The sequence below is a fragment of the Saimiri boliviensis genome, chromosome 5 (genome assembly GCF_048565385.1).
Source record: "Saimiri boliviensis isolate mSaiBol1 chromosome 5, mSaiBol1.pri, whole genome shotgun sequence".
In the NCBI taxonomy this organism is placed as follows: domain Eukaryota; kingdom Metazoa; phylum Chordata; class Mammalia; order Primates; family Cebidae; genus Saimiri; species Saimiri boliviensis.
In genome coordinates this window covers 85,398,322-85,424,176 of record NC_133453.1, presented here as the reverse complement: position 1 = coordinate 85,424,176, position 25,855 = coordinate 85,398,322, and the positions used below count along the sequence as shown (strand labels likewise).

Genomic DNA, 25,855 nt, shown 5'->3' with positions numbered 1-25,855 from the left:
TTTAATAATATATGCTAGCCAAATACTCATTGAAACCATAACAAAAAAATTTAATCTTATCTGCAAATTCTTAGATAATGTGTATCATTCAGGAATTGTACTCAGTGTGTATCCAGAGTGGCTTAAAGAAGTTGGTACTTGATTCTTCACTCACAAAATATGAAATCTTGATGTTGGTAGTCCAAGTCTGCTAAGATGACCTCTGTAATGTTACTAGAGATCTTGAATTCTTGTATTCATTCTAGGATTCATGCATTCAAAATAGCTGTCAGAGTTCCATTCATTATAACTACATATCGAACAGGCAAAGGCCAAAGAGCATAAATGTGCTAATATCAGCAAGGAAAGGAGAGATTAGCCACTGGCAAGGTACCTTATAGGTCTAGCCACATTCATCCAAACATCATATATTCTTAACTTTTGGAAAATTGATTTTGTCTCTTACTTACATTGCAACTTGGTTTATACTATTTTCCAGTTCTCTTAATGTTGAGGTTCTGCCTAATTTATAGCTGTACCATTGGTTCTTACCTATGCACTTTGTTGCTGTTGTTGACTTTCAGCTTTTAAACTAGTATTTTTTTGGATTATGACATGATACGTATTTTTTATAGAAGCTTGGAAAATTAGAAAAAGTGTGAAAAAGAAAATGGAAATTACTTACATTTTTACACCATTTAGGCATAATAACGTTAATATTTCACTGTATAGCAAATTGTTATACTGAATTTATATATTTACGTTGGCACATATATTTACATATATGTAAATTACATAATTAAAACTGCTACTTTATTCTCCATATTATTTTAGAAATTATTGATACTATTTTGAAGATTAGATTTCTGTATATAAGTAAATATTATTTGGGATATTTTATGACTACATGGCATTTCATCATATGAACAAGCCATAATTTACCTAGTTGATCCCTAATTGTTGCTTTTATGGATTTAAAATTATAGCATTACAAATGACACTGATGAAGTACTTTGAACATGAAATTTTGCTGTATATCTAATTACTTTTTAGAATAACTTGATGGCAGTGGAATGGGTCAAAAAGTAAGGATATGCAAAGGAAAAGGCCACATTTCTTCAGAAACTAGGAAATAAGCAAAAGGTATAAGATATGCCATGCTTTATCGTGTGTTTTCCGGGAATGTAGTGTAGTGAATAAAGTAGAAATGTTCCAGTTTTCATCCCAGAAGATGGAACAGCTAGTATTTTCTTCTGTTTCTTCAGGTAGCAAGGGGCCAGTGGTGAAGGAGCTGTCATTGAACACTCTTCACATAGGCCAGTGACTGTTTGGAACAATCATTTGGCCGTTTCTTTAAACATTCAATGATTAAAAAAAAAAAAAAGGAATAAAGTATTAACAGAGAACCCACTTGAATCTCTTGAGACCCTGCTTCAGAACCCACAGTTCTCCCTTTCTCCAACTGGATGGATAAAAAAGAGGAATAGATAATGTAGTGTTCAGTTAGGGAATGCATCAACATGGTGTCTATCCATGATGTAGAGACCGGATATGGAATGATGTAGTGATATAAATTGGCTAATGGATTGTAGAGTGGTTACGTTTAAATACTGGTTGTGTACAAATCAGGGGATCCTGATTTGTCATGCCTATGATGGAAAATATCATGAGATCATTAATCAGGGAGCTGGAGGTTGCAGTGAGCTGAGATCACGCCACTGCACTCCAGCCTGGTGACAGAGTGAAACTCTGTCTCAAAAAAAAAAAAAAAAAAAAAAATATATATATATATATATATATATATATATATATATATGTCATGAGATCATTATCAAGTTGTATTTACACTGGGAGAAATGCCAGATATAGTATGCACCTGAAGTAAAATAAAAATAAAAATAAAAAAGTGCAAGGGAGTTAGTGGCTTTGAAGGTCAAATTAAGAGAGAGAGAGAGAAGAGATGGGGGTGACAGGGAGGAAGGGGAAAAGGGAGGACATACTAGAGATGATTTTAGAAGTTAAGATTAATCAGTTTGCTTTGATATTTAGGAAAATAAAAGAATAAGACACAGTGATGATTGATTTCCATACACTTAAAGAGCAGAAGAAATGGGTTAACAACCAACATGTCTGAGAGAAGCAAATCACTCCGTTAATGTAATTTTCTTCTCTGACACATGACAGAACTTAAATATGACAGGACAAAAAGTTCATCTTTACTTCGGTAAGGTTTAGTTTTGTCTGACATGATGTTCTGATCAACCAGCAAAGAAAATGTAGTCTTGGATAAAGGGAAGCATAGCTTCTTACTTGTCCTTGAATTAGTGACCTGGTAAGGCAAACAAAATAAGACTTTAGGAGTATTTATTGAGGACTTATTGAATTGAATGATATTTATCATAATCTCCATAATTTAAGAATACACAATGTAGAATCTACAGACAAGCAAAGTTGCTAAATCTGTGAGAATTTGCAGGAATCTAAAGTGAATATGGGAATTTAAAAAGAGGGACTGAAATAAGTTGACTCTCTATGAGAACCCTTGATTAAAATGACATTAAAATGGTAATGGCTAGTGTTGGTGAGGCATGTTGACACATTGTTGCTATAAATTAGAGATGAGACCTGGATTAGTTGTTTGTATTGTTCAGGAGGATCTGTAGTGTTTCCTGCTTTAATTACATCCTTTATCCTGTAATGACCATTTTTTTTTTTCTATGTTCTGAGTTTCAAGATTGTAATACATCTTCTTCTATTTGTGGGCATTTTTCTTTTTCTTTTTTTTTTCTTTTATCTCAACAAAATGAATGATTATTTTACTGATGCTGCTTTGTTTCCATACTTTTTCATATAAACAATTTTGCATTTCAGTGTGACCTTTTGGTGTAATCTTTTTGAAGACATTTTAAAAGGTAATTAAACTCAACATGTAGAATACCAAGGGTGCATACAACTCAAATGAAGCATGACAATATGCAAAACTAGGGTCAAGTTGGGGCATCACCAGGCAGCAAACACTTTGTTGTGACTGTAACTGGCTGCAGTAATTGTAAAATATAACTTGATTTGGGAGATGGTCAAATAGGAAATTTGAGTATATCAATATTAATAAAATATGGTTTAACAAGTTTTAACAGTCTCATGCTACTTGACCCAGAAATGTCACTTCTGGGTGTTTTATCCTAACGAAGCAATCATGCTATGGCAAAAGATATATGCACAAGGACCTTCACAGTATCTTGTTTTTGTCACAAATATTTGATGATAATTTATATTTAGAAAATACATAAATGATGGTATGTCATAGCAGCAGGATATTAATCAGTGAAGTGATCTTGCAGTGTAATAAAAATGATGATATTGTCATACAAAGAAATTAACAAGTAAAAAGAGAATATTACCATAATATAGTTTATATTATATAATTCTTTAAGAGTCTGTAAGAACAGAATAGTTGTATTGTTTCTGAAATTAAGGATGATTTTATATTTTTATCTTTTTCCTGAATTTAAAAGAACATGCAACTTTTAATTTAGAAAACTAATTGTATAAGAAAAAAACATTTATATTGCTAATCTTTAAAGATTGATAACCTTTTGTCTTCTTTAAGTCCTACTTTCATTTATTTTTTGATTTTCATTTTATTATTTAACTTTACATTGCTTAATTTGCTGACTATAATGTAGTGTTGTTTGTGTGGTTTATTTTAAAACTCTAAACTAGATATTACATTTGTTTTTGTGCTCCTGTATTTTATATATTTAATGGGTATATATCAATATGTAAGTTGTGAATAAATATATATGCCTCATGTAATATAAATATTTAATATATATGAAGATATAAATTATATCTAAATAAACACTATATGATATATAGTATGTAAGTTATCACTCTGGATTTCTTACTTTACTAATTATATAAAAACATTGATGATTTTGAATTTTTTTAACCTTTAAATTTTTTCTGATTTATTTATTTTTAACTTTCATTTTAGCTTCAAGGGTACATGTGCAGATTTGTTATATAGGTTAATTGTGTGCCACGAGGGTTTGGTATACAGATTATTTTGTCACCCAGGTAATAAGCTTAGTACCTGATAGGTAGTTTTTTGATTCTCACCTTCTTCCCACCTTTCAGCCTCAAGTAGGCAGTGTCTGTTGTTCTCTTCTGAAAAAGACTTTCTTGATATATGTTTGACTATTATTTTGTGATTCCTAAATATAAATTTCTAGATTGAAATAAAAGATTTTGTTTTTATTTATTTTTACCTTGTTGCATAATTTCAAGTAGTTTCAAATGTACAGAAAATTTTCAAGAATTGTGTTTAAGAATACCTTCTGTCCAGATTCAAGAGTTGTTTACAATTTTGCCTCTTTTGCTTCATTTATGTGTGTGCTTTCTTACTCTATACCTGTGTGCTCATGTGCACACACACAGACACACACACACACATACACACACAGTGCATTTTTTTCTTGAATCATTTGAGAATAAGTTGCAGACTCATGCTTCCTTAACTGAAGTGTTTAAGTGTACATTTCCTAAGGATAAGGACATTGTCCTCTATATCCAGAGAATAATCTTTAAAGATATTCAGTATTGACACACTATTGCTTGTATTGTGTAACTCACAGTATATGTCTAGGATCCCAGGTATATTTTGTTGTCTTATCTTTAAAAGTCCTTTTATCTGGAACATTTCCTCAGTCTACTTGGACATTTAAAGAGTTCAGATAAGATATTGAGTGCAGTATTCTCAATTTGCCTTTACTGGATGTTTCCTAATGGTTAATTCTGCTTTTGCATTTTTGGCAGTCATACAACAAAAGTGATGTGTTCTTCTCAAGTGGATGATACTTGGAGGCATGTTGTATTTGTCTGATTATTAATGATGTCTTCTTTGATCAGTTTGTTAAGGTGGTCTCTGCCAAGTTACTCCACTGCTAGTTACTGTTTTCCCCATTGTAATTAATAAGTACTTTGTGGGAAGATACTTTTCGACTGGAAATTACATGTTTGTTATTACACTTTCATGCACTGGTGCTGATGCACTAATGTTTTCTTTACTGAATTATTTACCTAAAATATTATGGTGATTTTCTAACTCCATCAGTCAGTCTGTACTTTTTAGGTGATACTTGCAGAAAGAGTTTTCCCTTCTTAATTTCATTTATTATATTTTCCATAATAAATTTTAATCCATTACAATAATTATTTATTTTTGTTTTCCAATTGTCTCAGATTAGACTAGTAAGAGCCTCATGAAGCTAGGACTTGTGTTCTTTTGACATATGCTCATCATTTGATAAATGCCTTACTTGCTTTTCTTCCAGAAAAAAAAGAAGTCTCCTCAAATTTTATATATTTTTAAGTCTTCTTTCTGTGTCCCTGTTCTAATATGCCAGGATGTTTTTTTGGAATTTTCATAGTTTGGATGGATTTTCTGTGAGTGATTTTCATGTCACTCTTAAGAATTTTGATTTCTTTTATCCTCTTTCTCACTGTTTTTCTGGACCCCATATATCTGTATATGTAGTGGGAGCTTGAAAGATAACTCTTTTATAAATTGGTGTCTAATTTTCTATTTACATATAATCTGACATGTTTATTGTTCTCCTACTTCCAGTTTTGCTGAAGGACTAGAATTTGTGTGTTGTTATTTGTTTTTGTTAGGTGTATGTATTTTTTTTTTTTTATACGTGAACAGATTCAGATCTAGGTGATTCCTACCTGAATTCCTCAAAATGCCAGTCCATATTTTTATACATTCTGTAAAATATGTTGATATTTGAAGACAATTGCAGTATGCCATTATTTAACCAAAATTTGTGGATTGCATGGCTCTACGTTTAGTGGTTAGTGTTCTCTTAATCCAGTTTATCCAATTAAATTGAAGTTTTTAATATATCATAGTTATTATACCTGTCAATCCAGGAAATAGCTCTCTGAAAGACATGTCTATGGCAAATGTAAAATCATTATTTGAGATCACTCATTCTTTCACTTTGATGATGTACTAATCAGTTATGTTTGTAATTTTCCCTTAGCTATGAAAATTATCAAATATATAATTAAAAAATGGAAATTCAAACCCACAACATTTTAAAACATGTATATAGATTAGGATAACCAATAAATAGCACCTGATTATAGGAATCCAGTGAAATGTAGTATTATAAGTGGTTGTTTCAATTGACAAAATACATTTTTCGAGAATAAGGTAAATCCTTCAGTTTCACAGCAAAAAAGAAAGATGATGGCAATTCTTAGGAAAGGAGGGCTTGGATCTGTTACAAAACACTCTAGTGTTTAAAATTGGCAGAGTAAAAGATGGTTTGTACAAGTAGAAAGTAGATGAGAATGAAAATTTGTGCTGTCTAAGAGAAGAGGGGCATCCATTTTTCTATTTCATGCCTGAGTCTGGCCTTGTAAGAATCTTCACTTTTTTAAAAAAGCTAGATATGAGGGTTTTTTTTTTAACAAGTAATACTCTGCTTTTGAATATTGGGTAATATTTTAAAAACCATGGTTGGGGCAGACGAAATGCGCCAGTAAGCCAGATTTGGTTTTCAGGTCCCCAGTTTTCAACCTCTGCTTTGGATGCAACCTAGAAACTACAGGTATTGATTGACTTACGACCTATGCAACTTACGATCATTCGACTTAAGGACCTCAATCGCTAGCCATGCCTGCTCCACGTCTGGCAGCGCAAACGTTGCCCAGCTGGGCGTATGACAGTATGGACCAGCTTCCGGCAGCACTACCATCTCCACGTGCACCATTTCAACTGTACATATAGCCTACTCAACTTACGACCAAATCGTGTTACGACCGTTCTGCGGTGCCGACCGCGGTCGTAAGTCGAACACTAGCTGTAGCGGATATTGTAGTAAGATGAAACCCAGGTCAGAAAATCTGGTTTTGAGCTCAGGGTTACCTCCTATTTACTGTGTCAGATTGAGAAAATCATGTAATTAGTGTTCACCTCAGTCGTCTTGTCTATGAGGATGAATATGCTAAAGTATGAAGAAATATAGAGATCTTATTATAACTTTATAATCCAATTGAATTATATGTGAAGATGAATATATATCTTTTTTATGTTCTAAGTTTTAAATTTAGGAAATACAAAATTTCTTGATTTACTTTTTTCGTTTAACTATAAGCTTGATAACTATATCTATGTTTGAGAGGTTCTGTGTAAAACATTAGTAAAATCATTTATTCATGGGCCAGGTAGAGACCTGTGCAATCCCAGTGTCTCTAACATATTAGAGCAAAATAAATTAGATTTTCTATTCAAAATGCTTATTCTGAATTTTTACTTGTTGATTTGGTTACAGTTGATTTTGGTGAACACAAAAGCATAACTTCTGTGTTATTAAGCTGGAATTTCTTCTTAGTACCAGAAAGACCCAAATCTCTCTGAACAGAAATTCTGTTTGTTGCTGAGAAATAATATTCCTTTAAAGATGCTTGGTACTTAAGAGGATTTTTGTTTGTTTTGTTCATAGTGTGTCTGATCTGTCTGAAAGAACACACTGTATTTTTAAAGGGTTATGTATATATTTTTTTGAGATGGATTCTCACTCTGTCTCTCAGATTGGGGTGCATTGGCATGATCTTAGCTCATTGCGCCTTCTGCCTCCTGGATTCAAATGATTCTCCTGCCTCAGCCTCATGAGTGGCTGGGACTGCAGGCACCTGCCACCATGCCCAGCTAATTTTTGTGTTTTTAGTAAAGAGATTGTTTCACTATGTTGGCCAGGATGATAATTTTCATTAGATTGTATTTTATTTTTTTTCTTTGAATGGTTGTTTTATAACATTGTGTTTACTCAGTAGCATAAAACCCATTTAAGTTGAAATATTATGAGATTCAAAATCAATATCCTCTTTCAAAACCCTGCTCTAAAACAAATTAATTAATAATGCTTGATTAAATCACTTTCTCCTTATAATCACATTGATATTCTGAAGCACAGAGAATGGATCTGCTTACGTATTTTTGTGAGGTATTCAGGTCTCATGCCTGCATTTTTCTCAGTGCATCGTTTTCAGTTAGAATTGAAATGCAATTACAAAGTGAATTGGTGCAACTCTCTGGATAAATCAAACAAAATTCTCTTCTAACTCAGTGATCCTCATATATCAGATACTAGTACCTTTTAAAAACTTGAAATATTTGAGTAGTCACCTCAGCTCTCCAAATATGTTTATTTATGAACATCTCATATTTTTCAATTACTTTTATGCTCTTCTGTCAGTATTCTGGGGGCACTGTGTTTCTTGCATATAATTCTGAAGCTAATATGCAGACTTTCCTTACTTTTTTCTTCAAAGTGTCCTCCTTGACTGATGTTTTGGAGTATTTGCATATAGTTAGGAATATTTCTGTTCATCAGCCCATTATACTTTGCTAGATATATAGCCTATATTTTGCAAAACCTATTTTAGTATTTTACAGTGTATAGTGTCTAAGTGTGTGTTGGTCTGGATTAGTTTTTCCTGTGACCTTGACAAATTGCTTACTCTTTTGAATTATTTTTTTTTTCCTCCACAGATAACATTTTTGTAGAGGCATTTTGAGGGTGAATGTTTTCACATTTTGAAATTGCCAAGTGCCACATACAGTAAGTAATATTTTTATTTTTCCACTCAATTGCAGTCGTGCTTAATTAATTTGGCAGACAGTCATAAATGAACATATTTCTATTTACAGTCTTTGATATTTGTGAAGATTGAGGACAAATGTTTACAAAAGATTTAAAAAACTGATGGGTTATTTATTAATCTGAATTAAGCTGCATAATTTTAAGATTTCTAATGACTGATTTTACTGTCATTCTGTGTTAACCACAGATAACTTTTCTCATTTGTTCTTTAGATAAAAATTTTCCCTCTTAGTCACAAATCAGAAAGAGTGAAGGAAAGATTAGTAATATCAGCTAGTATTGATATGTAAATTTAAAGGAGTACTGAATTAGTATGTATTAAGGTTTGCCATGTGTCCGGCAGTTTATGTAAGCATTTCAGTATTTTTATTTCTACCTTATAAATGAGAAAACTAAAATGCAAAAGTTTTAATAGCTCACTCAGTATCTTTTGAAAATGATGAATCTAGGCATTTAACATAAGACTTCCCAGAAAATATTGCCTCTACCAGTTAACTTAGAATAAATTAAATAAATTCAACTTACGAAAACATGTTCTAAGTATTTCTTTTGGATTTTGGTTCTGCTTAAGCATTATCTTGACAATTTTCCAGATTATTTTTTGTATTGTCTGTCATGTATTGTATTGTATGCTGTATGTATTGCATATGTATTTGTATTGTCTGCTCCCATTTTAAATAGTATGTTCTAATTCCTGACTTGGACTGCTTGAACTAGAAGAAAAGAAGTGAATGTAGATTCCTGAAAGTTTATAAAGCACTTGAATTATTATTTGATAAAACATGTTATGAATTAAAGTTTCAAAGTTCTCTAAGAATCTTCTTTCATTCACCAAAAAAAAAAACAACAAACAACAAAAACATACAATTTAAAATGTTATCCTGGACAGGCGTGGTGGCTCAAGCCTGTAATCCCAGCACTTTGGGAGGCCGAGGCGGGTGGATCACGAGGTCAAGAGATCAAGACCATCCTGGTCAACATGGTGAAATGCCCTCTCTACTAAAAATACAAAAAAGTAGCTGGGCATGGTGGCACATGCCTGTAATCCGAGCTACTCAGGAGGCTGAGGCAGAAGAATTGCCTGAACCCAGGAGGTGGAGGTTGCGGTGAGCCGAGATTGCGCCATTGCACTCCAGCCTGGGTAACAAGAGCAAAACTCCATCTCAAAAAAAAAAAAAAAAAAAGTTATCCTATTATGTTACAGCTGGAAGGGACCACAGACTTAGAGTCTTAGCCCTTACTTGCTCAATTGCCTTGTTCGATGTAGTGGGATGATACGGAAGATAATTATAAAACAGAATTTCCAAAAAATATAAAAGCAATGATGGCAACATTGATGTTTGTTCATTATCTCTCAATGTAAATACTTCAGTAAAAAGGTGGCATAGTGTAGTGATTGAAAAATACGGGTTCTGGATTCTGTTGTCCACAATGGCTGATCTAATTTACATTCCACCAGCAGTGTATTTTTTGATTTTTAATAACAGACATTCTGACTAGTATGAGATGATATTTCATTGTGGTTTTGATCTGAATTTCTCTAATGATTAGTGATGTTGAGGCTTTTAGTCATATGCTTGTTGGCTGCATGAATGTCTTGTTTTGAAAAGCATCTTTTCATATCCTTTGTCTACTTTGCAATGGGATTTTTGTTTTTTTGCTTGTTAATTTAAGTTCCTTATAGATTCTGGATATTAGACTATTTTCCGAAGTGTAGCATGCAAATATTTTCTCTCATTTTTAGTTTCTTTTGCTCTGCAGAAGCTCTTTGGTTTAATTAGACCCCATTGGCCAATTTTTGTTTTGTTGCAATTACTTTTGGTATTTTTGTCATGAAATATTTTCCATGTCCTATGTCCAGAATGATATTTTTTTTAGGTTTTCCAGTTTCAATTTTCTACATATGGCTTACCAGTTATCCCAGGACCCTATCCCATTGAGTAGGGAGTCATTTCCCCATTACTTGTTTTTTTTATCAACTTTGTCAAAAATTGGAAGGTTGTATTCGTGCAGCATTATTTCTGGGCTCTTTATTCTGTTCCATTGGTCTATGTGTCTCTTTTTGTACCAGTACCATGCTGTTTTGGTTACTACTGCTCTGTGGTATAGTTGGAATTCAGGTAATGTGATACCTTTAGTTTTTTTCTTTTTACTTAGAATTGCTTTGGCTATTTGGGCTCTTTTTGGTTTATGAATTATAAAATAGTTTTTCCTAATTATATAAAGAATATTATTTGTAGTTTGATAGGAAGAGTATTGAATCTGTAAATTGCTTTGGACATCATGGCCATGGCCATTTTATTAACCTTGATTCTTCCTGTCCATGAGCATGGGAGGTTTTTCTATTTGTGTCATGTCTGATTTATGTGACCAGTATTTTGTAAAGAAATTTCTCCTCCTTGGTTAACTATATTTTTAGGTATTTTATTCTTTTAGGGGCTATTGTGAATGGGATTGTGTTCTTGTTTGGCTGTTGGGCTGGTAATTGTTGTTGTAGAGAAATATGCCTCTGCCCTGATGAAGTGCTCTGGCCAGCACTACCCATCAGAGTAAATGAGTATTATGACTGAATTTCAAATAAAAAGATAACAATTGCCTTGTACTGAGTGTCAACAGAACCAATTGACCACCCAAAATGAATTGCCTTGAGCAAAATGTTATTTGATTAGAGGAAACTTAAAAATATATAACAGCTTTTCCCCTAATGGCAGAGATAGTGTCTTACTCTTCTATTATAATTTTCAGAATTTGCAGTGGCTGACCACATCCTTTTCTTGAAGTCCTTTAGTTGCTTTCTGCAGTGAAAAAAAGTTTGGAATGAAGGGTTGAGCTTGGCTTACCATGCTGTTTGCTCTATATTATCTTCAGATGTGTAGTGTTCGTAGTACTGTCCTTTACATCACAGTAGCCACATTTATGCTTTCCCTTTTGGACTCTGCTGATCTTCAAATTCTTTCACTTTAGCCTTTCATTGGTTCTACCTCCTGTACACTTTATTTCTTAAAACAAACAATCAGCAACATTTCATCTGGGGACATTTTCAGAATTACTAGTATTTAAAAGATCATTGCTCTGAAGGCAGGGTGTGGTGGCTTACACCTGTAATCCCAGCACTTTGGGAGGCCAAAGCTGGCATATCATGAGGTCAAGAGAGCGAGACCATCCTGGCCAACATGGTGAAATCCTGTCTCTACTAAAAAAACACAAAAAATTAGCTGGGCATGGTGGCATGTGCCTATAGTCTCAGCTACTTGGGAGGCTGAGGCAGGAGAATTGCTTGAACCCGGAAGGTGGAGGTTGCAGGGAGCCGAGATTGCGCCACTGCACTCCAGCCTGGCACCTGGTGACAGAGTGAGACTCTGTCTCAAAAAAAAAAAAAAAAAAAAAAAAAAGATGACTGCTCTGAAATTGAGTGGATCAGATCTTTCATGCTCACACACTACTTTTGGTTTTTGAGATTCAAGAATTTACAGAGGGACGAGAATGAAGGGATAAGTCTCCATTTCTAGATTTGACCTCTGCAAGATCAAGCTAGTGATTTTGTTTAGTAATTTTACTTTATTTGGTTCAATTAATATTTCATGCTCCTAAATGTGAGAGTCACTGTGTTAGTAAGGATTAGAGCAAGTGAGAGAGAAAGACAAATAGAACTCTCAAGGACATTTTGTTGTTAGTTTTAGGAAATAACGTATACGCTCGTTTAAATAAAGCAGAGAATATGGTAAGTTACATCATGAGAATAGCATAAACTAATAAAATTTCAAAGCCATTTTAAATAATTTGAGAAATAATAAAATGTACAGATGAATGAAAAAATAATCCATTATAGGAGACCTCAGAAAGGAGATGTAATTCTGAACAATATTGGTCCAAGATTTCATGGAGATTGCATTTGGGCTAGATCTTGATGCAGGTGGAAAATGTTAACTGAACAGTCAAGAAAATGGCATAGTAACATTTAGAAGTGAAGAAGCATACTGTACACTCAATGAATGACAAATTAATTAGCTTGGCACCAGAATAAGTTTCTTATGTTGGACTAAAACAGATAACAGTGGAAAATAAGGCTGGTGACAGATTGTGGGAAATACTGATAACCCTTAAAGAAATTTGAATTTAATTGGTAAGTAATTAAAAAAAAGAGAGATAATATTTTGTGAGGGCTAATCCTGTGAACAGAAAGGTATCTTCAAAATGGATTGCAGTTGGAGGACTTGTTGCAGAAAGATCAATTTTTAAGCATTTGGAGAGGGATGAGAATGAAAGGATGTGAGCAAGACCTGAGGTCATGGCAGTGGGGTTGGACTGGGAGGTGTTGGAGCTTGTGACATTTATTTGGAAGGAAATAGGTTCAGGTATATAATAGTTAATACTTATGCAGGATTTACTAGGTACCAGGCTTGTTTCAAATGCTAATTACTAATGTCATCTCCATTTTGTGCAAGAGGAAACTGATGGAGGCATCATTTAAACAAATTATTCCAGGTCACCAAAGTAAAACATACCATGGCTGATATTTGGGCCCATTTTGTCAAGCTCCGGAGTCTTTGCAGTTACCATTGTACCATCATTTCTCTAAAAAATAACTAAGGCTTTCAGGTTGCCTGAGCTGGAAAATGATGTTGCCAATAATCAGAGAAACTTTTTTTTTCCCCCCAGAATTTACCCCTTCTTTAGATAGGTTTTTGGGTAGGCAGAAAAATCTTCTTGTCTTTAGGGAGAAATATCCCTTGTGGTTAGTGACAAATCTGTTGTATACATTCACTTGTATGTAGGGCAGCAAAAACAGTAATTTATTATATTACTCAATTATAAGTTAAAATAGTAAATATGTCATCTTAATCTGATTTGCCTTCCTTAGCAGAGCTTAAAAATGAAAGAAGGATAGAGTGGTAAATAAAATATTTTGTATCTTGGGTTCCATAAAAGACTATTTTAGACTTAGTTTACCAATCTTGCAAAACAGTAATTTTGACAAGGGAAAAACATAAGAGCATATGGAGTATCTCTTTTTCTACTGGTTGATACAAAGGAATTTTTGCCATTACTTTTGCATCACCCTAATATGCTGGAGAAGCAGAATAATGTACTGTTTAAGACCGTGGGCTCCAGGACCATGTGTGGTTCATTAATTTTCATTGCTATACAGGATTCCATTGTATAAAAATACTATAGAATATTTATTCATTGTATTGTTGATGGACATTTGTACTGTTTCTAGGTCCGGGTGATTATGAATAATGCTGCCATAAAAATACCTTTAAATGTTTTTTGCCAAATAGCTACATATATTTCTCTTGAATATATACTTAGCAATGGAATTTCTTAGTCCTATTGCATGCAATCTTTCCATTTCAGTGGATACTACCAGACAGTGTTCCAAAGTAAGTATACTAATTTCACTTAATTTATTAGTGTGTAAGAGTTTCCATTGTTTCATCTTTACCAAAGCTTAGTATAATCAGTTCTTTTAATTTTAGCCATTCTGGTTAGAGTTTGGTGTACATTTCCTTGTTGAATAATATGGTTATGTCATGTGGCTTAATTGCCATGTGCATATTATTGTCTGTAATTTCCTGTTCATATGTCCATTTTTCAATTGGGTTGATTTTAAAAGTTATTAATATTCACAAGTTAGTTACATTGGATTAAGGGCCTCCCATCAGTTAAATATGCTGTAAAGGTATTCTTCCTTTCTATGATATGCTTTTTCAATTTCTTAATGAGGTTTTTGATGTTCCTAATTTTAATTTTAATCATTATATCACCTCTTTATGTTTATATCTTTCCACTTGCCTTTGGCTTTTGTGAGTGATGTGACATAGAAGTCAAGTTGTATTTTCTTCCAAATAGGTATCTAGTTGTTATAGAATCATACTAGATGATTCTCTCTTTTCCCACTGTTCTTCAATGTCACATTTATTATAAATTAAGTTTCTGTATATATTTGAGTCTTTAAGAGCCAACTCTTATTTAATTCGTTTATTAGTCTTTTGTTACCACTAATAACACTATTTTAACTATGGCTACTTTCTAAGTATTCTTAATATCTGTTAAAACAAGTCTACCGTATTTTAATCAAGGGCATCTTGATTTTGCTTTCTTTCATGTACATTTTAGAATTACTTTGTCAAGTTGACAAAAATAATTGTCTAGATTTTAGTTGGAATTGCATTCAGTCTAAAGTACGTTTTTATAAAGAACTGGCATAATTACAATATTAACTTATTTCATGTATGAACATAATATATATAGCATTTCCTCCTTACTATCTAGGGACACATTCCAAGATCAGAAGTGGATGCCTGAACTGCAAATAGTACCAAACCTTATAAGACTTACTTTTTTTTTTTTTTCTATACATATATACCTATGATCAAGTTTAATTTATAACTTAGGCACAGGAAGAGATTAACAACTAATAATAAAATAGAACAATTATAACAATATACTCTAATCAATATAGTCTGTCACTCAAAGTATGTTATTGTACTGTACTTACCTGCTTCTTGTGATGACGTGAGATGATACAATGCCTACATGATGAGATGAAATGTGATGAATGATTGTGGTCATAACTTTCATAGTTTGTGGTGCAATAGCAAAATGAACATAAATCTCTTTTTCTTTCTTCACAATTTTAAGGATAGAAGAAGCATTCTTACCATAGAACTTAGCAACCTGAGCATATAACTTTTTGTTTTTATTCTTTTCTGAAAGGAAACACTTTATGGCTTCTCTTTGGCATATTCAAATTGCCAACATTACTATTCTTGTAATTTGGGGCCAGTATTAAGTAATATAAGGGTGACTTGAAAATAAGCACTGTAATACCTTGGAAATCAATCTGATAACCGAGACAGCTACTAAGTGACTATGAGGGTGGGTTGTGAATATAGCATGAGGATGTTGGACAAAGGAGTGATTAAAGTCCTAGGAGGAATAGAGCAGAGAGGTGGGAAATTTCCTCATGCTGCACAGAACAGAACACCATTTAAAATTATAAATTGTTTATGTCTGGAATTTTCATTTAATATTTTTGGACCACAGTTGATGAGTAACTGAAACCATGGAAGGCAAAACTATAAATAATGGGGGACTACTGTATTTATTTCAGTCTTTTAATTTCTCTCAATCGCATGCATGGTTTTTTGTTTAGAGGTCTTATACATTTTGGTTAATTTGTGCTTAGAAGTTTAATGCAGTTTAATATTATATATATAATTACATATATATCTTATATACATACAAGTACATATTATATATACTTTTTAAACTTTCATTTTAGGTTTAGAGGTACATGAGCAGGTTTGTTATATAGGTAACCTTTTGTCATGGGTTTTTTTGTACAGATTATTTTGTCACTCGAGTACTAAGCCTAGTAACCAGTGGCTGTTCTTTTCTTTTCCTCTCCTTCATGCCACCTTCTATCCTGAGGTTGACCTCAGTGTCTGTTGTTCCCTTCTTTTATACATGTGTTCTAATCATGTAGCCTCCACTTATAAATAAGATCATGTGGTATTTGATTTTCTATTCCTGCCTTAGTTTGCTAAGGATGATAGCCTCTAGCTCTATCCATGTTACTGCAAAGGATTTGTTTTTTTTTTGTTGTTGTTTGTTTGTTTGTTTTTGTGGCTGCATAGTTTTCTGTAATGTGTATATACCATATTTTATTTATCCATTCCACCATTGATAGGCATTTAGGTTGATTCCATATCTTTTCCATTATGAATAGTGCCACAATTAACATATGTGTGCATGTGTCTTTATGGTGGGATAATGTGTATTTCTTTATGTATATACCCACTAATGGAACTGCTGGGTTGAATGGCAAGTCATTCTGTTTTTAACTCTTTGAGGAATCAGAACAGTGCTTTCCACAATAGTTGAACTAATGTATACTCCCACCACCGGTATATAAGCATTCCCTTTCTCCACAACCTTGCCTGCATCTATTATTATTTGATTTTTTTCATAATAGTCATTCTGACTGGTGTAAGATGGTATCTCATGGTGGTTTTAATTTCCATTTATCTAATGATCAGTGATGGTGAGCTTTTTCATATGATTGTTGGCCACATTTATGAAAAGTGTTGATTCATGTCCTCTGTCCACCATTTAATGGAGTTGTTTACTTTTTTATTGTAATTTATTTGAGTTCCTTATTGATGTTGGATATTAGAGCTTTGTCAGATGTATAGTTTGCATATATTTTTTCCATTTTGTAGGTTGTCTGTTTACTCTTTTGATAGTTTCTTTTGCTGTGCAGCAGCTCTCAGTTATATCCCATTTGTTAATTTTTGCTTTTGTTGCAATTGCTTTTGATGCTTTTGTTATGAAACCTTTAACAGGTCCTGCATCCAGAATGGCATTTTCTAGGTTGTCTTCCAGAGGTTTTATAGTTTTGGGTTTTACAGTTAAGTCTTTAATATATCTTGAGTTGATTTTTCTATGTGGTGTAAGGAAGGGGTACAGTTTCAATCTTCTGTATATGGCTAGCCAGTTATCCCAGCACCCTACCCCATTGAATAGGGAGTCCATTCCTCATTGCTTCCTTTTGTTGACTTTGTGGAAGACCAGATGTTTGTAGGTGTGCAGCCTTATTTCTAGGCTTTCTATTCCATTCCATTGGCCTATGTGTCTGCTTTTGTACCAGTACCATGCCATTTTGTTTATTGTAATTCTGTAGTATAATTTGAAGTTTATAACATGATGTGTCCAATTTTGTTCTTTTCACTTAGAATTGCCTTGGATATTTGGGCTCTTTTTTGGTTCCATATGAATTTTAAAATCGATTTTTCTAGTTCTGTGAAGAATGTTATTTAAAGTTTGATAGGAATACCATTGAATCTATAAATTGCTTTGGGCAGTATGGCCGTTTTAATAATATTGATTCTTCCTATCCATGAGATCCATGAGCATGGAGTGTTGTTCTGTTTATTTGTGTCATCTCTGATTGCTTTGAGCAGTGTTTTGTAATTCTCATTGTAGAGATCTTTCACCTCCCTGGTTAACTCTATGTCTAGGTATTTTATTCCTTTTGCGACAATTGTGAATGGGATTGCATTCTTGACTTGGTTCTCAATTTGGCCATCATTGCCACATAGGATTTTAAGTGATTTTTGTACATTTTTTTTTGCTAGTTTGTACAGATTTTGCTAGTGATTTTTGTACATTGACTTTGTATCCTGAAACTTTGCTTAAATTTATCAGTTTAGGAAGCTTTCAAGCTGAGATTGTGGGGTTTTCGAGATATAGAAACATGTCATCTGCAAACAGAAATAATATGACTCTGGGTCTTTTGATATGATTGCCCTTTATTTCTTTACCTTGCTGGATCTCTGCACCCAGAACTTTCAATACTATGTTGAATAGGAGTGGTGAGAGGGGGCATCCTTGTTTTGTGTGGCTTCTCAAGGGTAATGCTACTAGCTTTTGCTCATTTGGTATGATATTTGCTGTGGTTTTGTCATAGATGACTCTTACTATTTCAAGGTATGTTCCTTCAATATGTAGCTTTTTGGGAGTTTTTAATGTGAAGGGTTGTTGAATTTCGTCAAACATCTTTTCTGCATCTATTGAGAAAAATGTGGTTTTGACTTCTGTTTTTGTAATGAATTGCATTTAATGATTTGCATATGTTGAGCCAATCTTGCATTCCAGGGATAAAGTCTATTTGATCATGGTGAATTAGCTTTATGATGCAGTGCCAGATTTTATTTGCTGTTATTTTGTTGAGGATTTTAAAATCTATCTTCATAAAGAATATTGGCCTGAGGTTTTCTTTTTTGGTTGTGTCTGCAAAGTTTTGGTATCAGGATGATTCTGGCCTCATAGAATGAACTGGGGAGGAGTTCTTCCTTGTCATTTTTTTTTGGAATAATTGCAGTAGGAATGATACCAGCTCTTCTTTGTACGTCTGGTAGACTATGTGAATCCATCTGGTCTGCGGCTTTTTTTCTGGTTGGTAGACTATTTATTAATGATTCATTTTCAGTATTCATTATTGGTCTGTTCATAGATTCATTTTCTTCCTGGTTTAGTCTTGGGAGGGTATATGTGCTCGGTTATCTATCCATTTCATGTAAATTTTTGAATTTGTGTGAATAGAGGTGTTCATAGTAGTGTCTGTTGGTTATATGTGTATGTTTCTGTGGGGTTAGTGGTTATTGCCTTTGTCATTTCTGATTGTGTTTATTTATCTTCTATTTTTTCTCTTTATTAGTCTAGCTAGTTTCTATCCATCTTTTAAATTTTTTTTTCAAAATGCCAACTCCTTGATTCATTGATTCTTTGAATGATGATGATGATGATGATGATGATGATGATGTGTGTGTGTGTGTGTGTGTGTGTGTGTGTGTGTGTGAATCTCTTTCAGTTCAGTGTTGATGGTTATTTCTGGTCTTCTGCTAGCTTTGATGTTGGTTTGTTCTTGCTTCTGTAGTTCTTTTATTTGTGATGCTGCATTGTTAATTTGAGATCTTTCTAAGTTTTTGATGTGGGCATTTTGTGCTTTAAATTTTCCTCTTAACATTGCCTTATCTGCATCCCAGAGATTCTAGTATGTTGTAGCTTTGTTCTCATTTGTTTCAAAGAACTTCTTGATTTCTGCCTTAATTTTATTATTTATCCCCAAATCATTCTGAAGCAGGCAATTTCCATGTGATTGTATGGTTTTGAGCAATTTTCTTGAATTCTGTTTTTATTGTGCTGTTGTCTGAGAGAATGGTCGCTATTATTTCAGTTCTTTTGCTTTTGCTGATTGTTTTATGCCCTATTGTTTGGTTGATTTTAGTGTATATTTCATGTGGCAATGAGAAAAATGTATATTCTATTGTTTTTGGATGGAGAGTCCCATAGATATCTTTCAGGTCCATTTGGTCCTTTTAATTTCAGGTCCTAAATATTTTTGTTAATTTTCTGCCTTGATGATCTGTCTAATACTATTAGCGAAGTGTTGAAATCTCCGTTTTATCATATGGAAGTCAAAGTTTCCTTGAAGGTTACTAAGGACTTGCTTTGTGAATCTGGGTGCTCCTGTGCTGGGTGTATATGTATTTAGAATAGTTAGGTTTTGTTGACCTGAATCCTTTACCATTATGTAATGTCCTTCTTTGTCTTTTTGTTGTTGTTGTTGTTGATTTAAAGTCTGTTTTGCCTAAAATTAGGATTGCAACCCTTGTATTTTTATGTTTTCCAATTGCTTGGTAGACATTTCCTCTTCACCTAATTATGAGCCTGTGGGTGTCATTGCATGTGTGATAGGTCTCATGCAGACAGCATACCACTGAGTATTGCTTCTTTATTCACCTCACCACTCTGTCTTTTAATTGGGACATTTAGCCTGTTTACATTCAATGTTAGTATTGATATGTATGGATTTGATCCTGTCATTGTGTTGTTACCTAGTTATTAAGCAGATTTGTTTGTATCGTTACTTTATAATACCACTGGTCTGTGTTCTTAAATGTATTTTTGTAGTGGCTGGTAGCAGTCTTTCCTTTCCATATTTAGTGCTTTTTTTCTGGAGCTCTTATAAGCAGGTTTGGTGGTAATGATTTTCCTTAGCATTTGCTTGTCTAAAACGTATCTTACTTCTCCGTTGCTTAGGAAGCTTAGTTTGCTCATACATGGAATTCTTGGTCAGAATTAGTTTTTTAAAAGAATGTTGAATATAGACCCCCAATCTCTTTTATCTTTTAGGGTTCTTTCTGAGAAGTTGACTGTTAGTCTGATGGCCTTCCCTTTGTAGGAGACCTGTGCTTTGTCTCCCACTACCTTTATCATTTTTTTCTTTCATTTCAGCCTTGGAGAATATGATGATTGTGTGTCTTGGGGATGGTCTTCTTGTGAAGTATTTTGTAGGGTTATCTGCATTTCATGAATTTGAATGCTTGCCTTCCTGGCTAGATAGGGGAAGTTATTATGGATGATAACCTGAATCATGCTAAGTTGCTTCCTTTCTCCTCATCTCTTTCAGGGATGTCAATTGTCATGGATTTGTTCTCTTTGTATAATCCCATATTTCTCAGAGGTTTGGATTGTTCCTTTTCATTCTTTTTTCTTTATTCTTATCTGATTATATTATTGTAGAAAGTCAGTATTCAGGCACTGAAATTATTTCCTCACCTTGGTATAATCTGTTGTTTTTACTTGCTATTGCATTATGAAATTCTTGTAGTGCATTTTTTTCAGCTCTATAAGGTCAGCTTCATGCTTTTTTATACTGTCTATTTTGTCTGTCAGATTCTGACATTTTATCATTTTATTATGATTCTTAGTTTTCTTAGATTGGGTTTCAGTGTTCTAATGAAACGTGAAAATCTTCATTCTTATCCTTATTCTGAATTCTATTTCTGTCATTTCAGCCATAGCAGCTCAGTTAACAACCCTTCTTGGATAACTTCAGTGATTATTTGGAGAAAAGAAGACACTCTTGCTTTTTTTGAGTTGTCAGACTTCTTGTGCTGGTTCTTTCTCATCTTTTTGGTCTACTGTTCCTTCAATCTTTGAGGTTCCTATCATTTAGATAGGTCTTTTTTTTCTTTTATCCTATTTAATGACCTTGGGGGTTTAATTGTGGTATAAGGTCAATTTGCTTCATTTCTGGAAGATTTTAGGGAGTCAAGTCTCGGCTCAGGACTCCTGGACTGTGTGTTCTAATTCTGGTTGACTGTTATTGGGTGCTGGCTTTGTTTTCTGGCCCCCTTGGTTAGGAACCTGTTGCACTGGATGGGCTAAAATGCTCCTGGACCGCTGGTCATAGTACTCCTATGCATGGTGCCAGCCAAAGCTCTTTTTAGGGCAGTGGAAGTGGAATCTGTCCTCATTTGCATGGGCAAGTAGCAGTGGCAGCAGCAGCGGCAGCATGGCCAAGTGCACACTCGTCAGCTGTGGCAGGGTGCTAGTGGGTGTCGAGGTGCCAGCAGGTGTTTGCAGCAGTGGTGATGGCAGTATGACTTAGGGAGACGGGGTCTTCCACTGGCAACGCTGCATGTGTTTATGCCAGTGGTGGTGTTAGCATGGTGGTGGGGTGCTGGTGGGAGCAGGACTGTGCATGCCCTCTGTGCACATTCACATTGGTGGTGGTAGCTATCTAGGGTGGAGGCAAGCTGGCTGTTTTCCCTGCCTAGTTTGACTTCGGCAGCAGTGTTAGTGCAAGGGTGGGTGCTGCTGGCAGCAGGACAGGCGAGTTTCATGCCTACCAATCTCTGACGACAATGGCAGTGTCACAGGTGGGGTGGGGGGCAGCATGTACTCATGCCAACAGCAGTGGCACAGCAGAGTGCATGCACACACATGTGGTGACAGGGAAGGGAAGGGAAGGGAAAGTTTGTCTATGCATACATGTCCTGTTTCATGGGCCAAACAGCCCTGCAGAGTTCAGGATGAACAATTCTCCAAAGACTAAAGTCTCCTATGGAAGCAAGTTAAGCCCAGGGGAATGGGCATCCCCAGCCATGCTTTAATACAGATAATTCAACACCAAACCCTCTGGGCTCTGCAGTGGCTGGAGTTCTGCCCCTACCGCTTCTCTAAGTAGTTTCCCTGCCAACTCGAGGGTCCATGGTGGTCCAGGGGTTTTCTTCTGCTGGGATTCCAGAGGGTTGTGGTGAGAGCAGGCTGTTCCTTGTGCACGAGTTCCTGGGAACCAGGAATAAGTCCTGGTGAAACGGTAGTCCCATGCAGGGTTTCCAGTGTCCTCTCCCTTCAGTCCAGCATTTGTGTCTTTCCTCTGTCTGTTCTCAATGCCTTGCCTCTGAAGATATGAAGATATGCTCAGAGGATTCCAGTCTTTCTGATGTTCTGGTCCCTTGTGGGGGGAGATGTTTGTCCTAGCTGTGTTTAGTCACCCATCTGGGAGCAGGCAAGATATATCTTTAAAAATTATTTTCTTTTCGTTCCTTATATAAAAACAAATGTTTAAGTATTGATGTTGCATATAGTAGATTGTAAACTCATTAATTCTAGTATTTTTTCAATGGATTATTTTGAATTTTCCATGTAAATATCCATATTGTCTGTGAAGAAAGATACATAACTTAACACTTTCAAAATCTTATAGCTTGATTGTATTTTCTGTGTCTTACTGACTTGGCTAGAGTGTCCAGAACAATGCCGAATGAACATAGGAAGAATGAGCATTCTGGTCTTATTCACAAATCAAAGAGAGTACTTTCCATCATTTTACTATTAAGAATGATGTTTACTGTATATAAAAATATGGCATATATTTGAGAAAATCTATTTTTATTCTGATTTTATTAGGATTCTTAATTATAGATAGGTTTTAAATTTTTATCAAATGTTTCTGCATGTATTGATATTTTCAAACCTTTTGAGATTATCCAATTATCAAATGATCAAATCTCTTTTACTTTCTTCTCTGATTATTTGTGTTGATATCACTGTTATTCCCTCCCCTTCCACAGGCTTCCTTGCTTAGTACAGTATCACATGATAATTTTTTTAGTGTTTTTTTTCCAACCCTTTCTGTGTTCCTTGAATGTTTACCTAGGGGAGGTGGCCTCTTACTACACTCTGGACTCTCCTCCAGTGGTAAATTGCTGTTGCTTATTAACATACTACTTCTGGTGGGGGAGAGGAGGTACCTAGATCCTGTCCTCTAATCTTTATCTTAGTCATGGCCAGTACACCTATGCCTTAGATGTGTGGCTCTTGCAGAATACCTACCTATTCCTTCCACGGTGCACAAACTCTTCCTGGAGTCTGTGGGATTCATGAATGGGAGAGGTGGTCCTGCTCTTCCTCCAGGGTTAACAGACCTCTGTTTTATGTTAGCTTAAGATTCTGGGGACCAGAAAATTACCTGCACATTCAGCAAGGTGTGATAGATCATTCTACCTCATCCCCAGAAACTGTACCTCTTTTCCAGGGCCTTGGGAGGATGAGAGTTTTTTTTTTTTTTTTTTTTTAATCCTACGAGGCTAAATTTTGCTTTGTATTAGAGAAAGATTTGGAGAATTGGTAAGGATTGTGTGGCTTTATACCTCCAAAGAGTTCTCACTGGTCTCTACCCTGGCCTGAATCTTTCTTCATAAAGAAGTTTATGAATGAACACATATTTGTTCATATATGGTATCCCTGGGTGTCTATACTGTTCTGTTGGCCAATTCTGATCCTTAGGTATTTGTTACACTTTTAGCTGTTTTCATCTTACCTACTTTCATGGTAACCACCTCTTCCTCTCTTATTGTTTTAAAGGCAAAATAGTTCATATGGCCTGTCACTCCTCGGAGTGGCTATTAACCTCTGAAATTTAGTTCATCTCTTTGCCTGGCAACCCCTGCCCTCTGTATACAGGAAGCCTGATTGTTATCATCATTGGCTAAAATTATAGCTCCTAGGTCATTAGGAATCTAGCCTCCTTGTGTAGTTCTTTTCCACAGTCTTAGCTACATAACTTCATCCTCAAGAATTTTCCAGTGGTTTAAGATGGCTTCTGGAGCCTAGCCATGACATGAGTGTTCTACACAGCAAGAATGTAAAAAAAAAAAAAAAAAAAAAAAAAGATAAATGAGGCCTGCAGCCAGCTGATTTACCCCTGTCATGGAGATAACTTGGAAACTCTTCCTTCTATTTTCTACCTAACCATCATTACTCTTAGTTGTAAAGATAACTGTTACCTGTTGTATTGTAGCTGCACACACAACTGCTCTGTTGGTGACCTAGTAAGGTGGAAGGGGAAGATAGATATTTAATAGGCTCTTAGTGGTCATAATCACAAGGAGGAGATAGGAATTACATTTAAGTAATCTAATCTTTTTTTTCTTTTTAAAAGTTTTTGAGATAGGGTCTTGCTTTGTCACCCAAGCTGGAGTTCAGTAGCACAATCATAGCTCACTGCAGACTTGACCTCTTGTACTCAAGCAATTCCCTGCCTTAGCCTCCTGAGTAGCTGGGACAGTAGGTGTGTGCTATTGTGCCTTGCTAATTTTTAAATTTTTAGTAGAGATGAGGTCTCACTATGTTGTCCAGCCTGGTCTTGAACTCCCAGCTTCAACTGATCCTCCTGCCTTAGCCTCCCAAACTGCTGGGATTATAGGCACAAGTCACCATGCTCAGCCTAGCTAATCCGATTTTTGAGGCAGGATGGGGTGGGTTAAAATGTATAGGTACTAACATCATACAGAATTAGATTCTGATCTTAGTTCAGCAAATAACTAGCTGTGATATCTTGGGCAATGTTTTTATTTGGTTATTTCTTAGATGTAAAAGGGCATGATGTAACTTTACATGTTTTGGTGTGGATAGAATATAATATATTCAATAGGTTTATTGCATAGGACATGATCAAGAAATAGTATGTTTATTTTACCTATCTTATATTAGCATAAATTCCTCTCTCTAAATTATTTAAAAGAGGACAGTGTCTATTAATGACTAATACAGATTGATAGAGTACAAAGGCAACTAACCTTGTTTCTCTTGAGTAAAGCTTTACCTTTTAGATAGAATTGAGTCTCAATTTCTGTTCTTTGATGTATATTTTTTACACTTAGAACTAAACTGAAAGATTGCTCAAAGTTAAGGGTTACGATAGTAGCACTTTATTAATGTCAAACTCTGAAATAGATAAGAATTTAAAGGTTTCCCTTTAACCTTTGCTATTGGTAAGTTATGAAACTTATGAAAGAAATTATATTCCTCTGGGCCTCAGTTTCTTCAGCTAACAAATCAATTAGTTGTTGAGATGACCTTTTCCACCTATTTAACAACTTTGAAACACCATGATTCTGTGCATTTTTTCTTTTGCCCAAGACAGATTCTTTTGCCAAAAGAAATATCTTGAAGGCCAGCAAATAAAATGATAAAGACTTATTTACTGAAACCACAGTTTAACTTTTTATAGGAACTGGCTATGTTGAGATATTTTACCAGTTCTGAAATAAAACAGTAGATATTAATGTAATAACATAGTGGTATATGTTAGAAAATTGGCTTAAAATTTTGGTTGTGAAGATTGCTGGCTTAGATAAAATATATAATATGGGACAAGTCACTTAAATCCTCTGAGCCTTAGATTACTCATTTATAAAATGGACACTATATTACTGAGGCCATTATGAGGATCAAATACAAAAAGAACAACCTAAAATAATAATGAACTGTCCAAGTTCAATGCTTAGCTCTTTAGACTATTCAATGGGTAAAGCACAGAATATGCCTGCACACTC

General features: G+C 34.6%; 1 protein-coding gene across 8 annotated transcripts in view; it reads left to right on the top strand.

Annotated features, from left to right (window-relative positions):
* The window catches only part of GALNT13 (polypeptide N-acetylgalactosaminyltransferase 13), a 606,606-nt gene that overhangs the window by 21,107 nt on the left and 559,644 nt on the right, over positions 1–25,855 (top strand). For 7 of the 8 annotated variants that reach the window (XM_074399672.1, XM_039469839.2, XM_003921971.4 and 4 more), the window contains exon 2: positions 8,546–8,615. The exons of the other annotated variant lie outside the window; for it this stretch is intronic. The gene's annotated coding sequence lies outside the window, so the exon portion shown is untranslated. The remainder of the gene's footprint in view (positions 1–8,545; positions 8,616–25,855) is intronic. 8 annotated transcript variants of the gene reach the window in all.